Source organism: Lagenorhynchus albirostris, chromosome 3, assembly GCF_949774975.1.
Source record: "Lagenorhynchus albirostris chromosome 3, mLagAlb1.1, whole genome shotgun sequence".
Classification (NCBI taxonomy): domain Eukaryota; kingdom Metazoa; phylum Chordata; class Mammalia; order Artiodactyla; family Delphinidae; genus Lagenorhynchus; species Lagenorhynchus albirostris.
In genome coordinates this window covers 145,020,871-145,037,696 of record NC_083097.1, presented here as the reverse complement: position 1 = coordinate 145,037,696, position 16,826 = coordinate 145,020,871, and the positions used below count along the sequence as shown (strand labels likewise).

At 41.3% G+C, this 16,826-nt stretch overlaps 1 pseudogene; it reads left to right on the top strand.

Annotated features, from left to right (window-relative positions):
- Window positions 1-15,850: 15,850 nt before the first annotated feature.
- On the top strand, window positions 15,851-16,460 carry LOC132518425 (COMM domain-containing protein 2-like; annotated as a pseudogene).
- The last annotated feature ends 366 nt before the right edge of the window (window positions 16,461-16,826 follow it).

The following is a 16,826-nucleotide window of genomic DNA, read 5'->3' as shown; positions in this document are numbered from 1 at the left end:
CACACACACATACATATGCATCCACAATTGCATAAATGGGATCATAATTTTTTGTAGGCAGTGCCCTCAAAGATATCCACATCCTAATCCCCAGAACCTGTGAAGATGTTACATTACATGGCAAATGGAAATGAAAATAGCAGATAGAACTAAGGTTGTTGATCAGCTGACCTTAAAATAGGAAGATTATCTTGGATTATTTAAGTGGGCCCAACATAGTCACAAGCGTCCTTCAACGTGGACAGTGGGGGCAGAAGAGTCAGTGTCAAAGCGATGTGATGTGAGAAAGACTCCACCAAGTCATTGCTGGCTTTGGAGATGGAGAAAGGGGCCACCAGCCAAGGAATGTGGGTGGCCCCTAAAGACTGGAAAAGCATGTAAAACTAATACATGCTGTAAATACTGTTATTATGAAAGATACTTCCCCCAAGTTTCTCAACCCTCCTTTCCTTGTCTCTACATCCCCATCACACAAAACAGTTTTAATGACAGTATTAGGTTGGCCAAAATGTTCGTTGTTTTTTTTCTGTAAGATGGCTCTAGTAGCTCTTAGTTGTCTTTAACTTCATTTGAAACAATTTTGTTAGATTGTATATGACAGCTGTCATGTCAGTGTGCTTTTTAAAAAAAGACATCAAAATTGGTGAATTTTTGTATAGCCATTTTAATATTGAACATGGAAGAAAAAAAGGCAAGATTTTCAGCATATTATGCTTTATTATTTCACGAAAAGTTAAAATGCAACTGAAATGCAAAAAAAAGATTTGTGCAGTGTATGGAGAAGGTGCTGTGACTGATTGAACGTGTCAAAAGTGGTTAGCGAAGTTTCATGCTAGAGATTTCTCTCTGGACGATGCTCCATGGTTGCGTAGACCAGTTGAAGGTGATAGAGATCAAATTGAGACACTAATTGAGAATAATCAACATTATACCACGCGGGAGATAGCCGACATACTCAAAATATCCAAGTCAAGCGTTGAAAATCATTTGCACCAGCTTGGTTATGTTCATCACTTTGATGTTTGGGTTCCACATAAGTTAAGTAAATAAAATCTTCTTGACCATATTTCCGCATGCAATTCTCTACATAAACGTAATGAAAACGTTCCGTTTTTAAAACAAATTTTGACGGGCGATGAAAAGTGGATACTGTACAATAATATGGAATGGAAGAGTTCATGGGGCAAGTGAAATGAACCACCACCAATCACACCAAATAAAGGTCTTCATCCAAAGAAAGTGATGTGTATATGGTGGGATTGGAAGGGAGTCCTCTATTATGAGCTCCTCCGGAAAACCAAACGATTAATTCCAACAAATACTCCCAATTAGACCAACTGAAAGCAGCACTCGACGAAAAGCGTCCAGAATTAGTCAACAGAAAATGCATAATCTTCCATCAGGATAATGCAAGACTGTATGTTTCTTTGATGACCAGGCAAAAACTGTTACAGCTTGTTTGGGAAGTTCTGATTCATTCACCATATTCACCAGACATTGCACCTTCAGATTTCCATTTATTTAGGTCTTTACAAAATTCTCTTAATGGAAAAAATTTCAATTCCCTGGAAGACTTTAAAAGGCACCTGGAACAGTTCTTTGCTCAAAAAGTTTTGGGAAGATGGAATTATGAAGTTGCCTGAAAAAATAGCAGAAGGTAGTGGAACAAAAAGGTGAATACGTTGTTCAATAAAGTTCTTTGTGAAAATGAAAAATGCGTCTTTTATTTTTACTTAAAAACCGAAAGCACTTTTTGGCCCAGTACCTTTTCATGCACTTTCATGCTTATACAGTCACACACACACACACACACACTCACACAGATGATTTTGAAATTATTTTATAAAAATGGAAGCACAATTCCTATTTGCATCACACTTAAACTTTTCAGATTGTTTTTACAATTAAATATGGCTACAGGTGATAAAGTTGGGACCGGAGTCAGACTGCCTTACTAGGATTTTCTTGGTTGTCTGAATGGAGCCTACGGATAAAGCTGACATCGTAGAAAGTAGAAAGGAGAGATGCAGAGAGTCCAAGCTACTGGAGAGAGTGTTTGAGCTCTTGCATCAAGCATTGCTGTCTGTACTTGAGAGCCACTTCTGGACTTCTCAGCTTCATGGGTCAATACGTTCCCTTTATATTTAAGCCATTTTGAAGAGAATTTTTTTTTTGGTAACATAGCAACACATTGTCCTAACTGAGATATAAACTCTAAAAAGTCTGTTCCTCTTTAGCTACTATTACAAGGTTTGGGAGGCTAGATGGCTTATCAGCTCCTTCCCTTACCCTACCACCTTTCAAACCCTGCCTACTATTTTAGTCAAAAGACAGAAACCCAGTGAAACAGCCTGGCACATACCAAAAACAAAACAAAACAAAACAAAACAAATAAAAAGGGTTTATAAGCTCATGAAACCAGGAGGTAGAGAACCAGGAAACACCACAGAAGCTGCCCTCTCAGCTTAATTATCTTTCCATTTTCTCTGAGCAGCTCTCTTCAGTGGACTGGAACTGTGACTGCAGGCAGTGCTCAGCTCATGTCCTCAAAGTATTGCAAGCAAATAAGAAGGAGCACTTCTCAGTCGCAACTTTGGTTTGGAAAATCTAGGGCAAGAATTCTGATTGGCTGGCTTGGGTCATGTGCTCACCCCTTGGACTAATCTCTGTGCACAGGTGATGAGAAGCTACGATTGGCCCAGCCTGGTCACTGATCCACCTCCATGGCCACAGCACAGACATTTCCACAGGATTATCATGAGTGCATTATAGACAAAGTTGACAGTTGATAAAGGAGACTGAATCCAAGAAAAGTAAATCAGAGAGCTCTTGGATTTTCAGTCTTCCCCTGTTGGGTTTCTGAGGTTTCTTACTAAAATACCAGTGAAATTTAGGACAAAGTGAGGTCCTTATGATGTACCATTAAGTGAGGAAAAACGAGATACAGACAAGTAACATGAGATGCATGATTTGTCTCAGACATTTAACTTTTAATATAGGTTGAGGCCAGAGGCTAAGACTGAAGACTCTTCTTGCCCCATGGCATGCTCCCTGATAGGCTGGTAATTTTTAGAGGTTGCAGGCCCACCTCTGGGCATAAATGCCTTGCAGATGCTCATGTTCCTAGAGTTCTCCTGGGACGATGGTTCTGGCTGTTGTCTTTTCTGTCCCTTCCTGCTGGACGAGTCCTAGTCCTCCGCCTGGCATAAGACTGGATGGCATTTTGAGTCAAGCTGTCTCTTGGAAGCTGAAGCTGTTATGAGAGGCTGGGTAGGGAGGGTGGGACAACTGGCATTCAGCTGAGTGGGAAGATGAGGAACAGCTGCTCAAGAGAGTGTTTGCAAAGTATATGAAAGATAAAAGAATAATCGTGAAAAGTGTGTGTGTATGTGTGTGTGTGTAACTGAGTGTGTCCGTATAACATTCAGTTTATTTATTTATTTAATTAAATTAATTTATTTATTTTTGGCTGCATTGGGTCTTCGTTGCCACACGCGGGCTCTCTCTAGTTGTGGCAAGTGGGGGCTACTCTTCGTTGTGGTGCGCAAGCTTCTCATTATGGTGGCCTCTCTTGCTGCGGAGCACTGGCTCTAGGCACGTGGGCTTCAGTAGTTGTGGCACGTGAACTCAGTAGTTGTGGCTCGCGGGCTGTAGAGCGCAGGCTCAGTAGTTGTAACACATGGGCTTAGTTGCTCCGCGACATGTAGGATCTTCCCGGACCACGGCTTGAACGCGTGTCCCCTGCATTGGCAGGCGGATTCTTAACTACTGCACCACCAGGGAAGCCCCAGTTTATTTATTTAAAATGCTTTGTTCTTTAACAACCAGACTCTTCTGTCTTCTGAATGTTTCTAGAGCCCATGCTCTCTTCCTTGAGATCATCCTCCTATACAAGCCTAGAGAAGAGACTAAAGGCCTGGGAGCCCCAAACCTTCCGCAGATGATGGGTGGCTTCTCTCTCTCTGAGGCCTCCATCATGCCATTTAAAACGTGTCAATGCTTACAGTACCTCTGTGTCCATGAAGTAGTCCTTGCCTCTTTCTCATTTATGCACCTTAGGTGGGTAATTTAAGCTGTTTTGTAGGTAGGTCCCAGTGACTTGCTCATTTCGGGTTTATTTCAGCTACCAGTCCTAGTGATGAAACAGACACTGCTTCTGAGCTCCTATTATGTGTGTAGACTGTGGAGTCAGACACCTTGACTTCAAATACTGGTCCTTCCAGCTGCTAACTTGGAGGTGTCTCTTAAATGCTTTGGGCTTCAGATTTCTCACCTGGAGAATGGAGCTAAAAAGTGGTACCCAATACCATAGAGATTTTCAGAGCAGTCGGTGTAGATAATAAATGGAAAGGGTGTAAAATGGCACCTAACATGCAGCAAACACTCAACAAATGTTAGCTATTGATACTAATCCTCATAACCTTCTTGAGAACGGTATATTATCTGCATTTTAGAAATGAGGAAACAGTTTCAGGGAACAAAACAATAACTGGCTCTGGATCACAGATATTCTGAGAAATGGAGCCAGAACTCATACTCTTCCCTTCAAATGGCAAAGCTACATCATGTTAAAGGGACACCTCCTTACGAAGTTCATGAGTATTTGGTAAGGCAAATTCCTGCCTGTAAGACAGCAAATTATGTAATGCCTCAGAAGCTGTTTCCTCATCTGTGTGAAGTGAACAATACTATACTTGCATAACAGCTATTATGATGGTTAAATGAGATAATATAGTGGAAGTAGTAAATATTCATTTCTTTTTAGCCTCCTTTCTTTTAATTGGAAGCAGAACACAACAGGATGGAAAAGGTAGATTTCCTACCTAAGAACATGTTCTCAAATGATAAATTCTTTTTGGTTTATTTCATGTTGTAGATCGTCTGCATTCCCATCTCTTCATGATGTTGGAGAATCAGCAGCCGATGATTCAACTTTGTTTTTACCCAAACTGTCTCTTTCCTTGTTTGGAAGGACATGAGATGTGTGTGCAGCAGTAGATGGTATGGGTCAGTGACAAGCATTGGACAGGGATTCAGAACATTGGCACCCCAGCCCGGCTGTGCTGTCACCCACTGTATGTGACCTTGTCAATCGCTGAATGTTACTGGGATCCCATTTCCTCATTTTAAAATGTAGGCAATGATGTGTCATTTGATATCCTCACATGATTATTGTTAAGGACACATGAAAGATGAAGGAAAAAATAAAATCAAGATGAATAACATGCTTATAAAAACCCAGGGAGGGCTTCTCTGGTGGCACAGTGGTTGAGAGTCCGCCTGTCGATGCAAGGAACGCGGGTTCATGCCCCAGTCCGGGAGGATCCCACATGCCGCGGAGCGGCTGGGCCTGTGAGCCATGGCCGCTGAGCCTGCACGTCCGGAGCCTGTGCTCCGCAATGGGAGAGGCCACAACAGTGAGAGGCCCGCGTACCACAAAAAAAAAAAAAAAAAAAACCCAGGGATTTTTACTGATGTCAGACCCAACTTGGTCGCTCTTCTTGGGTACTTCCCTGCTTGTTACTAGCAAGGCACAATGGAGGGCTGAACTTGGCATCTACATGCCACAGTTCAAAACTTAGCTCTAGGACCTTGGCAAGTCATATCTCTTTTCTGGACTTACATTTCCTTCTCTGTGAAACTGGAACAATTACCCCTGCCCTCCCTACCTAAAAATTTGTCATGAAAATCAGGTGAAATCATGGATGTGAAAGAGTCTTACCAACTGTGTGATGTCATGTAAACTACTGTCCAGTACCCAGAACAAGGAGTCATCCTATGCATTTATATGAACTAGAAAGCCTCTGGTTTTCCTTCTTACCCTGAGAACTTTACAGACCCTGCCCCATTCCCTGGTCTCTTAGTTTCTCCATCACTTCCATCCCCAGCTTCGAGATAGCACACCATTCCTCTAGCTTTGTTTGTCTTGAGTGAATGGCCAAAGGCAAGTTGACTGGTGACATTCAGACTGACCTGGTGACTGGTGGTCTCAGACTATTAGATGCTCAGCCAGGGACAGTCAGAGGTGAACAAAGCAAGGAAAGCTTGGGATAATGGCAGCCTGATTCCAAGACTGTGGGATAGGGATTTCTGTCCAGAAATGATAGTCAAAATATTTAACAACCTGTAGGCAGGAAAATCGAGCCATGCCACCTTGGTAACGGAGCAGGTCCCAAGAGCCCCCTGCAGTATCAGGTGATACCCTTTGGTTGCTGGGTGGTGTGGAGGTCTTGGTCACAGGAAGTGTGATGGTGGAGCACGCAGGAGACTGGGAGCAATGGATATTAACCAAGCAGTTTGCAAGTCTTTCAGTATTTTCAGTGTAATATAGCTATTTCAGTGCTGCCTTAGCTGAGACTATAAGCTTCTTCCCCAGGTATAACAAGCATGAACCTTATATTTAGAATCTCTAAAGAGTTGGGTAATGTGTCTGGAGCTGCTTCCTCCTTTTCCTCCTCCTTCACTTTTCTCCCTCTCCCCTCCCTATTCATCTCCATCTCCTCCTCTACCTCTCTCCCTCCTCCCCTTCTTCATAGCTACTTTTAACACAATATGAAAGAAAAACCAAAGCATATGGAAAAAAGATGAATGCATTCCTGCACATTTGGAATCCTGGTCAGATTTTGGCCCTCTCCCTTCTCAGTCATTATATTAAACCAATTTAATTCTCTCTTTAGCCTTTAAAAAAAAAAAAACCTGTTTATAATTCAGCCACAGGGTTAAGTAAACAATTGATTCAAACAGGAACAAGACCCCTCCTTTTCTCCCCCAGCCTTCCTCTTAGCGCAAGACTTGAAGGTTTTCTTTCTAGAAAGGGATTTGTAGCTGCCACAAAGAATAATGGGGGACCCAAAGAGATGATTAATTAGGTCTGGTGTCCAGACCAGGATGCAATAAAGAACATTCCTGGAAAAAATTCAAGCACTTTTACATGAAAAAAGTTGAATTTAAACTATTTTTGTAAAACAAGCTGTTTGTTGTTGTTGTTTTTCCCAAGACGAGAGTATCTGATTTGAGATTTAAAAGGCCACCTAAAGAAATTCCAGGGAGTGTGGCACCTGGACCAGTCTGTTTGAATCCCTGCTCTACCACTTACTAGCTGTGTGAACTTGGCAAATAACTTAATCCCTACTCCTCAGTTTTCTCATGTGAAAAATGTGAAAGAGGAAATAGTTCCTATGTCCAGGCTGGTGTGAAGGTTAAATGAGATCATTCATTAGCGTGCTTAGAGCATTGGATTAACATGTAGTAATTGCTCAATAAATATTTGTATTAGTCAAGGTTCTCCAGGGAAATAAAACAAAAAGGATGTGTGTGTGTGTGTGTGTGTGTGTGTGTGGTGAGAGAGAGATATTATGGAGGCTGAGAAGTCCCATGATCTGCCATCTGCAAGCTGGAGACCCAGAAAACCAGTGGTGTAATTCCAGTCTGTGTCTGAAGCCCTAAGAACCAGGAGAGCTGATGGTGTAAATCCCAGTCCAAGGACAGGAGAAGACTACCGTCCCAGCTATCACATGGTGTCACTTCCACTGCATTGTATTCATCAAACTAGCCATAAAGTCTTGCCCAATTTCAAGGGGAGGGAAAATAGATTCCACTTCTTAATAGGGAGTGACAAAGTTCTGGAAGAGCATGTGGGACCTGAGATATTGCTGTAGCCATTTTTTTCAAGTCATGACCGTCTATGGTTTATAAGCTCTTAAGTTCCCGGGATGGGAGAGACCATCACATACTTGCAACTTCTAGATTAACTGCTAATTGAAGTGGCTCTGGGCCCTCCTGAGTTGATACTCTGAGTGTGGCCCTGTCCTTTTAAGGTTTCTCCCAATTGTTTTTCTCTGGCAAGAAAGTTAAGACCTACAGCAGAGAATCCTTTCACATGTTCCCTGTCTTGCTTCAGGCTACAAACCTTCCACAATAAATTCTGCCCTTAAAAATTAAAAGATTCAACTAAGCACATCTTCTGCCTTTTTGATTAAAGTGTATTGATCCCCCCCACTCCCAACTTTTGGATCCCAAGGTCCTGCCAAGTTGATGACATGGAGCAACATGTTTCCTTAGGACTTCTTACAGGAAAGCAGATCAGACTGGGGACCTGAATTAATATCCCAAGTAAGAAAAGCAGCTGACCTTCGTGCAGGAGAGTCGCTTGTAAGGAACATTCATCTCTACCCATTTATGTGCTCAGGTCTCTACCCAGAGACATTCCACATAAATACTTTAACCTGGTGATGGTGATGACATGTTCTATTTTTCTCTGCCACAAGAGTAAAAGATTCTGTCATAGGGGTCCGTTGATGTATTTTACTGTCTTTGGTACTCAAACTACTAAAGATTGGGAACTAAAATTATTTTGTAGTAGATTTGAATGAGATATTTCACTCTTTCTTTCCTGTTCTTAAATCAGCTTCCTCTAGTTTCACTCCATCTGCAGAGAAGTCAGGAAATTTTAATGTAGTCATGACTGTGGTGGTGGTGGCAGGTCATGGGGGTGAGTTGGGATGAAGAGAATACTTTCCTCTTCTCAGGGTTGTACATCTTGTCTAGAGTATTGGGTTGTGGCTTCCTGTCTTCAGTCCATTGTTATTGCCATTGATATGCTCACTGTCCAGGCTGAAGGACCAACAATTACTCAAGGGAAGCTCTTCCCAAGACAAGAGCAGGAGTATAAGGTTGAGTGGAAACCCAAGAGGTCTCTTAAGGCCTTAGATCAGAGATTTGCACTCTCCCTTTCACGGAATTCTTTTATTCAAGCAATTCTCATTTCCAAGCCCAGATTCAAGGGCAGGGAGGTATACTTTTCCCTCAGGGAGGCATGGCATGGGTGTGAATGTAGAAAGAGGTGAATAACAGAGGCCAACAATTCAGTCAATCACAGTTCCCCTTCCCTTTTTTTTTTTTCCCCTCCGTATAGTTCATTTGTTGAAGAAACCAAATAATTTGTCCTGTGGAATTTCCCACATTCTGGATTTTTCTGATTGCATACCCATAGTAGCATTTGACATATTTCTCTGTTCTTTGCATTTCCTTAAATGGTAGTTAGACCTAGAGGCTTGATCTGATGTGACTTTTTACAAGGATCCTTTATAGGTAGTGATGTGTACTTTTATCAGGATGAACAAACATCCCTCTGTCTCTCTTTTTGTGTTGTTAGTGGCCACCATTGATCATTGCCTGGATTCATTATTTAGGTAGGGATTTGCCAAAGGATTTCTTTCTTTCTTTCTTCATTTATTACTGGGAATCCTTCTATAAAGAAAAACTTGCCTTCATCAACTGTTTGTCATCTGAGGTACAGGTCCTACAGGAAATCAAGCTAATTGCTTGATTCTTTCCTTTATTTACCAGTTTTCAGAGTATATTGTGTTTTCCCAGCAAGCTCCAAAGATGACATTGAGTATTGTCTTTAGTGTCTTACAAACTCATGGAATTTAATAAATTTGAAGCATTTAATTCCTTGGTATAGTATTATTCACCTCAAGCCTCATATTGCCCCATTTTAGCCAACAGAAGCCTCTTTGAGCTGATTCTTGACCTTCTGATTTGCTCTGACAGTGTCCTTGCTTCCAGGTGTGATAAGACTGTTGTTATTCTGTAGGTCCCCAAGTTACTCAGCTGCATTTGGGTGCTAAATTGAAGATAGGCATCAAACTGTTTGGAATAGTACTTATGCTAATCTATTAAGAGGAAGGCCGAGGGATTGAATGAGGAAATGGGCATTTGATGGATAAGATTGTGTTTGTTGACTAGGCTCCAACAAAGAAAGTGGGAGGTCCATATTGAGAGTAGTTTGGGGATTTCAGGACTCTGACATTCCTGTTTACCCTTTTGTTGGTCTGATTCCCCACAGATCTATGACCCAGCATTCTCTAGGAGCTTTTGGCCAGGCCATTAAATTCATGTAACAGTAACTAATGAGCATAATGGATTCATCTCAGGACAAGGCTTTCTCTGGACAACAAAACATAGCCTTTGGGACCTGGGGCACAGCTTCATTTTGTAGCTGTCTGCCTGCTTGTTCAGATAACCATTTACAGATCAGCCCCTCAGTCTTAGGTTTTGAACAGCTGGTAGCAATTTTCCCGCACTAAATGACTGCTAATTATCCTATACACCACACTTAATTCATGCCTTGTTGGCTGAGTTGTGAGTTCACCTACTCGTTGTAATTACTGCTTATTCTCATCCTTTTCTACCACCCCCTTCTCTCTTATCCCACTTTGCATTTCCAACACCACAATACAGAGAGGTAGATCCAGCTGAACAGAAGTTTCATAGTACTAGCAAGTTTCAGTTGATCAGGAAATGAACTCTGGTTCTCTGCAGCAGACAGAGAAAATGCTGAGAAATGAAAGCTCCAAGGAGGAATTGTCATCCCAGCATCATATTGAGCTAGAAAGCATCACAACCGGGAGGCTGACACCCTGAGATCTACTGGTAGTGCTTTCACTGTCAGGCCATGTGCCTTTGATTATATCATTTAATTTAATATCTCAGTCTCAGTTTTTTTCACCTTTAGAATGGGGATAGTAGTTCTTTCCCTGGCCACCTCACAGGCTAAAGTGGAATATATATGTTAGTGGTATTGACCTATTAAGTATTAAAGCTGACAATTTAGGTTTCATGAAGTATTACTGCATCCTCACAGTAAATGGTAAGGGGAAGAAACTCTTCCAGGCATGTGAATAATAATCTGTAATTTTAGAGACTTTTCCCACACATTATCCTACTGAGTCATCATAACGAATGTTGAGATGGTTTAGACAACTGGAATTATCCCCATTATGGGTTGAATTGTGTCCCTCCAAAAGATATGTTGAAGTCCTAGCCCACAGCACCTCAGAGTGTGAGCTTCTTTGGAAATAGGGTTGTTGCAGATGTAATTAGTTAAGGTGAACTCATACTGTAGTGGGTGGATACTTAATCCAACGTGACTGTTGTCCTTATAAGAAGAGGAAAAAGAAGCACACAGGGAGAATGCCTTGTGCCAACACAGTCAGAGACTGGAGTGATGCAGCTACAGGCCAAGGAGTACCAAGGGCTGACAGCCACCACCAGAAGCTAGGAAGAGGCAAGGAAGAATTTTCCCCTACAGACTTCAGATGGAACATGGACCTGCTATCGTCCTGATATTGGACTTCTATCCTCCAGAGTTGAGAAAGAATACATTTCTGTCGCTTTGAGCCACCTAGTTTGTGATACTTTCTTATGGAAGCCTTAGGAAACTAATACAAGCCCCATATTTCTGACCAGTATGCTGAGATTCAAAAAAAATCTAAACAGCATATATTTGCCAAGTGCCTACTAAGCACCAGGTAGTCTTTTAGATCCTGGTTGTATAGCTCTAAACAAAACAAAGTTAAAATTATGCTCTAGGGTGCATAGCTTGTTAAAGACAAATACTGTGATGAGACCCAGTTTTCCAGGTTTCCAGATCAGCATTTCTGTTTTGGTTTATTTCAATTACATCCTCCCAAGTAAAGAGTGACTCTAATACTGGCAGTGCTTGTACTGCCCGTGAATGTGCTTGGATTTTTTTCCTATTCTCTAGGGAGCACAGGAGCTTACCTCTTTACTAGCAAACTCACATTATACTTCCTAAAGACACATTACATGTACTATTGTAATCCCCTCTAGCCCTGAGGATGCATACTCTTCTTTTTTTCCTTGGCCCTGAATTTGGAATAAAATAATCTGATGCAAGAATAGCTGCTTATGATAGAGTATTTCTGAAGAGAGGAGGGAAAGGGGAATTCCAGATTGCCACAACATTTCTAGTTGAGGAATTGAGTTTTTAAAATGCTGTGAAGGGTTGAGAGTCATTGGTTAAGGGACTTGTGCAGAAAAGTTGCTCCGGAGCACCTGAACTCATTCCTCCATGTATAGGGAAAAACAGAAGAGGGTAGAGTGGACCTGACTATAGCCCTGCCATGGAAAGAACAAATTCAGCTCCTCAGCTCCCTGGTGATGGGGCTGAGGGACTTGGTGCTTTCACCACTTAAGGGAAAGAAAAGGTGAAATAAGTGTGTACAGGAACCTTACTCCATACGTAAAACCAACCATGGCGATAGCCTTGAAAGACTTATTTCAAGACCTCGTTTCCCTCCCACCTTGACATTTTAATGGGGTCGGCAGCTTGAGCTTCATTGTAATGGAAACCAGAAGACAATCTCCAAAAGTGAAAGACTACAATGGAGGCTGGGCAGACTTTGTGTCTAAATGTATCAGCTCTGTCCTCAGCAAATGGCAATGTTGCCTGACAGGCAATTAGCGCTGTTCCTAATTGCTTCCATCAAACCTGGCTGTTTGAAATACCTAGAGCCCCATACTAAGCCACGCCACGCCTCGGCCAACACTGTTTTCTTGGCTTTGGTTAATGCTTTATTTTTGGCACGCTGGTTTCTGTCTGGCAATCAAGTTCATTCTGACCTGTTAAACTTTCTGAAGACCCTCTCTGATCAAAGCCAGGAGACACCTAGGTTCTGTCTTAAGTGGAAGGCTGGCAAAGCAGAGTATCTCCTGTTCAGCTTGTCAGTTCAAGGGCAGAAGATGAAAGCTCTACTTAGGACGCTGCCCACAGATATACAGTCCATGGTAGACCTGCCTGACAGTGGCATTTTCTTGAACATGTAGAAATGAATATCTGTGTGGGGAGCTCTGAGCACCCATGAGAAAGGATGAATAGCTTTACATTTTAAAGTAAGTTCTGATAGCTTGCTATATAGGAAGCATAATTTTTTTCTTACCCTAAAATGTTTCCAACGTGATTAAGTTAGAATTCTTGATATTTCCCTCCACCAGTATCCCCAGCTCAGTAAAGGCCACAACTACACAGAGAACTAGGAGTCATTTTTTGGGTTTTCCATGTTCCTCATTCCCCTATTACTTTTCTTCATCCCCTTTTCCTTTCTTCATCACACTCCTGGACATCTAGCTGGAGAAAACTGTAATTAAAATATATATATATATAAAAAATATATATGTGTGTGTGTATATATATATATATATATATACATATATACATATATATATGAATCACTTTGCTGTACACCTGAAGCTAACACAACTTTGTACATCAACTATACTTCAATAAAAAATAAAGAGTAGATCTTATTGTGTGTGAATATGCCACAATAAATCTGAATTTTTTAAAAATGTCCAAAAAAATGTAAAAAATGCTCCAACCTTAGTGATTGTCTGTATTTGGCTGATGCAGACCTCTGGTCTTTGTGAACAGCTGTATCGCTAGGGAATTTGTTAAAAACAGTCAATGGCAATTGTTTAACATCACAGTTGCCTGTGGTGGCGATATCAGTTGAAGCTAAAAAGGGACTGACAGCCAAAAATCTTTAAAGGAAAAATTGTAGAATGAGCTGTCCATAGGGGAATTTTAAAAGCTATGACAGGGACTTCCCTCGTGGCACAGTGGTTAAGAATCCGCCTGCCAATGCAGGGGACACGGGTTCGATCTCTGGTCCAGGAAGATCCCACAAGCCATGGAGCAACTAAGCCCGTGTGCCACCACAGCTACTGAGCCTGTGCTCTAGAGCCCGCGAGCCACAATACTGAGCCCGTGTGCCACACTGCTAAAGGCCGCATGCCTAGAGCCTGTGCTCCGCAACAAGAGAAGCCACCGCAATGAGAAGCCTGTGCACCATAACTAAGAGTAGCCCCTGCTCGCCACAACTAGAGAAAGCCTGCACACAGCAATGAAATCCCAATGCAGCCAATAAATAAATAAATAAATTTATTAAAAAAAAAAAAAAAGCTATGACATATTCCTGGGAATCTAGAAGGCCATGCATATGTGAAGGGCAGTACACATGCCCAGGAAAGACATGAGAAGACCCCAATCACACATCTGTCTGACCCTGATGATCTGCACAATCAGTAAGTGAAGGCTAAGGCAGAGTTGTCAACTGCCTGTTGGAGTGTTGACAGAATGCCCCAACAAACACACAGAACCTCTGGTGAAGGCTGAGAGACATATTATTTCAAGGCATTTAAGGAAATCTCTGTCCAGTCATTAGTTGAACACTAAGCTAACCAAGTAGAGACTTCAGCGGTCCCACACAACAAAGAATACAGACTTCACAGAATTAATTCTGAAATGTCACTAAGTGAACAGCAACAATGAGAAACTCTGGGAGGAGAGTAGTATCTGGTTTCCAGAGTTGTTACATATCTTATTTTAAATGTTCAGTTTTCCAGAAAATTATAATATATGCAAAGAAACAGGAAAGTACAGCTCATATACAAGAAAAAAAGAAGTTAATACAGACTGTCCCTGAGGAATCTCAGACATTGGGCTTACTGGATAAATACCTTAAAGCAGCTACTATAAAAAGTTCAAAGAAATAAAAGAAGCTGTGTAAAAAGTAAAGTATAAAAATGGTATTTCCAAAATAAAGAATATCCATATAGAGGTAGAAATTAATTTAAAAAATAAAAATTCTGGAGTTGAAAAATAAAATAACTTAAATGAATAATTCACTAGAGGAGCTCAAGAGCATATTTCAGCCAGCAAAAGAAATAATCAGCAAACTTGAAGATACATCAATTGAGATTAACTATTTTGAGGAACAGAAAGGAAAAAGAATGAAGAAAAATGAACAGAGCCTCAGAATCTTGTAGGAAACATCAAACCTACCAAAATGGGAATCCTAGAAGGAGAGGAGAAAGAGAAAGGGGAAGAAAGAATATTTGAATAAACAATAGCCAAAATCTCAAATTTGGTGAAAACCATTAATCTACATATTCAAGATGCTCAACGAATCCAAGCAGGAAAACCTCAAAGAGATATACACCTAAATATATCGTAGTGAAACTGTTGAAAGACAAAGAGAAAATCTTGAAGGTAGCAAGAGAAAAACAACCAGTCGTGTTCTAGGGATCTTCAATAATAATTAAAACTGATTTCTCTTCAGAATTTTGGAGGCCAGAAAGCAGTGAGATGACATATTCAAAGTGCCAAAACAAAGACCATCTACTAGGAATTCTATAACCAGAAAATTATCCTTCAGTAACAAAGGAGAAATTAAGTAATTCTCAGGAAAAAAAAAACAGAGAATGTATTACTAGCAGACCTGCCCTACAAGAAATACTAAAAGAAGTCCTTCAGGCTGAAATAAAAGGACGCTAGACAGTAAACTGAATTCACAAGATTTAGAGAGCACCAGTAATGGTAACTACATAGTTACCATTTACATAGATAAATATTATATAAAAGAAAGTATAAATGTATTTTTGTTTGTAACTCTTTTTTTCTATTATCTGATTTTAAAAACACTGCATAAAGCAATAATTATAAAACTATTGATGCGCTTATAATGTGTAAACATGTAACTTGTATGGCAATAATAGCATGAAGAAGGGGGAAGGAATTTTATTTATTTGAGCGTTTTTTCACATACTATTGAAAATAAGCTGGTATTAATCTGAACTAAATTGTTTTAAGTTAAGATGCCAGGGCAGGGCTTCCCTGGTGGCGCAGTGGTTGAGAATCTGCCTGCCAATGCAGGGGACACGGGTTCGTGCCCTGGTCTGGGAAGATCCCACATGCCGCGGAGCAACTAGGCCCGTGAGCCACTACTGAGCCAGCACGTCTGGAGCCTGTGCTCCGCAACGGGAGAGGCCGCGACAGTGAGAGGCCCGCGCACCGCAACGAAGAGTGGCCCCTGCTTGCCACAACTAGAGAAAGCCCTCGCACAGAAACGAAGACCCAACACAGCCAAAAATCAATCAATCAATCAATCAATCAATTAATTAATTAATTAAAAAAATAAGATGCCAGGGCAATCACTAAGACTAACTTAAAAAAAATAAGGATGAAATCGGCTATCCGGTGAAGATGCCACTGGTCCTGTCAGAGGAGCACAAGGAGCACCTGGCCTTCCTGCCTCAAGTGGACAGCACGGTGGTCTCTGAGTTTGGGCGAATTGTGGTGGAGTTCCCGAGGTGAGGCTCGAACCCCAAGATCTACGAAGGCGCTGCGAGAAAGCTCAGTGTGAGTAGTGACACTGTCCAACATGGTGTGGAAGTATTAATATACCTCCTCACTGAAAGTTCAAAGCTTATGATTTCTGAACTGGATTTCCAAGACTGTTTTTGTTCTGTGATTCTCTGAAGAATTGAACAAACTGTTACTTCAGCTTTTTCTGGACAACAGAAAGGAGATCAGAACTATCCTGAGTGAATCAGCACCAGACCTCCCCAGTTACCACAGCCCTTGAATGGCGACTAGATGTACAGCTTGCAAGCAGAAGCCTCAGGCAACAGATTAAACCAACAGTGACTATAAAGCTACACCTTAATAGAATGGAGGTCATAACACCCAAGTTCTGCAGACACACCCAGCCACCCTGCTCCATTTGGTTCAGCAATTGGAGCAAGCCTTGAAGGAAATGAAAACAGACCACCATAGGAGAGCTGTGCGCAATATCAAGGAGTCCCAGTTTTAAGGTTTTCTTCCCTTTGAATCGCTTGTGAATTGATGATATATAGCAGTTACTTTTCAAAATTCTTTTGATAGTGATAAATACATAGAGATTTCATAAAATTTCTTTTCCTATGTCAAGAAATTGAGGTCATGATAGAAGGCTAAGTAAAGTTCCTTTCCTGGTGCTAAATGTCTTCAGCTTCTTGACAATTAAGATGTATTTTGGGGATCCCCTGGTGACCCAGTGGTTAGGACTCAGCACTTTCACTGCGATGGCTGGGGTTCAGTCCCTGGTTGGGGAACCGAGATCCTGCAAGCCTCGCAGCCTGGCCAAAAAAAAAAAAAAAAAAAGATGTATTTTCTATTTTAAATGTGTAAATAGGATTGA